Raw genomic sequence first — 4,275 nt, 5'->3', positions numbered from 1 at the left:
AACTGTATTGATCCCTTTGGTAGGACCTCAGGGAAATTGTTGGGTCTGTTGGGTCTTTATGCTCTCAGTTTTTTCTTCAGTAAGTGAAAACTTTGCCCAAGTTGCCTGACTCGGCCTTTCTGTTTCTTTGATTTCAGAAGCTCTTAGGTTATTTTTTTGGGTCATCACAGTCTGAGCAGAACATATAGCTCTATTCAACATTCTACTTCTGTAGGAGTCCCATCATCAATAACCACCGGCGGCACAGTTTCATTGGCAGCCATGCATGCTCTCACCAGAACACTGCCTCCCTCCACCACACGCCCATTTTTTCTCCACAATCTTCTCCTCCCAATATACAAGTTCATCTTTGTTTAAATTCAGAACTGGGTGTGTTTTTCTTTCGGATGTTTTCTGACAAGTCCAGTCTGGCTTCTCTGTCCTTGGTTGCTATCAGGGGTTTGCATCTTGAGGCAAACCCCCTGTATTTACATTTATGAAGTCATTTCTTGTATGCAGACTTTGACAATCATACGCACATCTCCTCCAGAGTGTTCTTGACTTATCTACTTATCTTTTTCTTTTTTCTTTATCTCTTTCTTTTGCTATCATCCATTTGAGCGTCGGGGCCTTTTGGTGTTGCTGAGCTGTCAGTGCATTCCTCCTTTCAAAAAATGTTGATCTAGCCTCTCCTAAAGTTTCTACCTGTGATAATGAAGGGACTATGTAAAAGCAAAACAAAACAACACACAAACCCCACACACACACACATATATCTGTGATTCTGAAACACTCAGTGGAATCATTTTTGTTCAACCCCTTGAATTAAACTAAAAGTCCAAGATTCAGTTGCAGTATTCCAGATCCATTCTGGTGATGTGCTGAGGCAAAAGTATGAAAACTGCGCCGGTGGCTAAATATTTATGGTACCTCACAGTAAAACTAGTCCTGGCATTGTTTTTGGAAGAATCCTCACTTTACATTGAATGCCTTAAACCTTTACCTTAGACCAAGCTGTATATTTATGAAGTCGCTCAGGGTTTCTGAAGCGTTACCTGTATAAGAAGGCTCGTGACAATTTGCAGATGATTGTTGATGCTATGCTCCAGTCTCTCCAACCATGAGGTGTGACATTGCAGCTTGACCTGACTCTTCACACTCTTCACTCCGTCGCTAAACACTCGGAGGGCCCCCAACACCTCCGTACGCTTCTGCTGGAGCTGGACAAAAAAAGAAAAAAGAAATACACACAAACTTTCACAAGGTTGCAATAAAATGAATCTGGCTGGTTTAAAGAGTACAACAAGGAGTTTGTGAAGATTCTCAGTCATCCAGGTCAGGCCTGAAACTCAGGTGTTAATGGCTCCTTTAGAATATAAGTATTGAACCCCATGGTGGCAGGGGGAGCACTAACGACGCACATAACGAGGGGGAGGAGCAACAAACCCCCAATTGAAACCCAAACTCAGGTGTTAATGTCTCCTTTAGGATATCAGTATGTGGAACTCCGAAGCAGTCAGTCAGAGCTGATGGAGCCTCTTGGATGGAGGTGGAACGTCTTCAAGGAACTCTAGCAGGTCCAGCTGCTACCATTAAACTACCAGAAAAAGTACATCAAGGAATACTGGCTTGGTGAGGCTGTGTTTGGTCTAAGTGCTAGCACGTTTAGCAGGTGTTATGTGTATCACGTTCACTGGGCCAGATTTGCAGGTTAGCATACGCATGCTAATTAACACAAAGTACAGTCGTGACTCGATAATCCGACACTAAATGTAAAACCTTCTTTTACGTCGGGTAGCAAGGCTGTCGGATTGTCAAGACGGAGGTCGAGATATGTCCTATGTCATGTCGGAGTCGGAATCCAAGGCTGTCGGTATGTTAAGGCTGTTTTTATGGGTTCTGTTCGTTTTTCCTAAAACCCTGTCAGATAGCAGGTTTAGGATTGTTAAGGGTCGGATTATCGAGTCACGACTGTACACAAATACAGCTCCAGCTTGATGGGAATGTCTTTAGTTTTGCAAGTTTTTGTTCATCCACCAAAGCACTGGACAAAACCGCCATCCTTACAGTCACCCCGACATGACGAAACACATCACACCAGAGTCACAACGTTGTTATGTCCCATTTGGAAAAAGAGGGAAAACAATTATTGATTGATTTCATTTCTGTAAAAAAGAAAAAAGCCATGAGTTGTTATTTTAAGTTCACCAAACCTTGTGAACGGCACATTCCCATTCTCAACAACAGCACCATCTGCCAGTTTAGGTTCCAGTCTACCGAACTTCCATCGAAAGTCATATCAGTTTTGATTCTCCAGAACTCCAATCCACGCACTACCCCAGCCCCCTGCTCCAAATGTGCATAGTGGTGTCTAAATATAATACCTCGTGTTCACAAGCCATGGAACAGCAGCAGATAGCATCACAAGAGAAAGCCCATGCTGCTGAATGCGGCCTGTTGAAATAGTTTCCACCTAATCTTCCTTCTTTCTGTTTACGTATTTTTGAAGCATAACAGTGTGACTCAATGGTTGACTTGAGAGTCGGGTGTTGAATCAAATTTGCATCATGCCAGTGAAGCCTGCATGGAAGCTGTAATGTGCAACCCCGGTATGCATCTGTTGTCACAGAGCTGCTGCTCATGAGCTCCCGACAGTTCAGCTTCTTAGCCACTAAATCAGTAGATCGTAGTGGCACAGTTGGTCGGTTTGGTCCTGACTGAAATGTAGCTGCAGCTAAAGCATGAATTGCCAAGAAATTAACTATTCATGTTCCCCAAATGATGAATGCTCCAGATTTCAGTGATCCTCTGACTTCACCTCTAAAGCCACCATGACACAAATCGGTCCTGTTTTACTGAAATGTCTTCATAAATATTTGATAGATTTTTGACTTTTTACGTGCCGTTATCATAAATTGTGAATACGGCGAGCCATTTTAGCGTAAACACTCTGAGTGTGACTGTCTGGAATTACGATGACAGCCACTCTGACTCGTTGACTAGTCGGGATTTTCATATATTCATATTAAAATTTTAGATTCATAAAGTCATCGGGACAAGTTAATGTGACAGTTGGAACTCAGCTTGGACGAGCCAAAATAATAGCCACAGACATCTCTAGTCTGAACTGTTGGTCACGATGCTGCTTCTCTGTGCATGTTGGTCCAGCAAAGCATGGGAAGAGTGCAAAAAAGAAAAAAGAAAAACGTTGATGCTGTGAAGTGGTTACAGGAGAATAAAGGCTTCAGTCATTCGTTTGTTTATGGAAACACTTCAGTTGTCAGACTAGAACAGCAACAACTGTTGGCAAGTGAGAGCGAACTTGATATGACTTTCCTTTAAATTTATGTGAGGAGAGCAAACCTTGTACCACTTCTCTGGAAGCGTTGTGTGGGAAAATGCATACAATGTTTTTGCTTAGCACTGTTGCCTCACAGCNTGGAAGTTTTCCTCTATATTGCTTTTCAACAGAGAATCAAGTCAGTTTGTTTCATTTTTATGACAAGATTTTTTTTTTAAGACCTTTTTTATGCCAATGCCAAAACAAGGCAAAGTCAGTTACCTATAATGTATTCATGCTGCCGTAATGTAGATGCAGGTTTGGACACTGTAACTTTACCCCATTCTTCTCTGCTAAACTGCTGAAGCTCTGTCAGGCTGTACAGCGATCAGGAGTGTTGTCTGTATGCTTTGGGTAACAAATCTGGTCCCAGGTCACAGTTGTCTAGCAGACTGCATCAGGTTGTCCTCCAGGGTTTCCCTATAGATTTGCTGAGAAGCATCTCCACATCATGATGCTGCCACCACCATGCTTCACAGTGGGACTGGTGTGTCTGTGATGATGAGCAGCGTTTAGTGTCCACCAAACGTCACTTCTAGCCTGATGGCCAGTGTTTGTATCATCAGACCAAAAAACCTTCTTCCAGTTCACTTCAGCCTCTCAGGCCTTCTAGCAATCTTTAGTCTCGTTTCAATATGAGATTTTTTTCAGCAGTAACTGTTCCTTTGCTTCTCTTATTATTATTTTTAACAGCTGAATGTAAATCCAGTCGATGACTGTCGACAGTGCCGAGCATCTTTTGTGATCATTTGCAAAGCCATGTGATGCTTGCTTTTAGATAGATAGATAGATAGATAGATAGATAGATAGATAGATAGATAGATAGATAGATTGATAGATAGATAGATAGATAGATAGATAGATTGATAGATAGATAGATAGATAGATAGATAGATAGATAGATAGATAGATAGATAGATAGATAGATAGATAGATAGATAGATAGATGGATAGAT

The sequence above is a fragment of the Stegastes partitus genome, unplaced genomic scaffold, assembly GCF_000690725.1.
Source record: "Stegastes partitus isolate 25-593 unplaced genomic scaffold, Stegastes_partitus-1.0.2 Scaffold373, whole genome shotgun sequence".
NCBI classification, from domain to species: Eukaryota; Metazoa; Chordata; class Actinopteri; family Pomacentridae; genus Stegastes; species Stegastes partitus.
The sequence above is the reverse complement of the archived record's forward strand: the minus strand, read 5'-3'. Positions refer to the sequence as shown.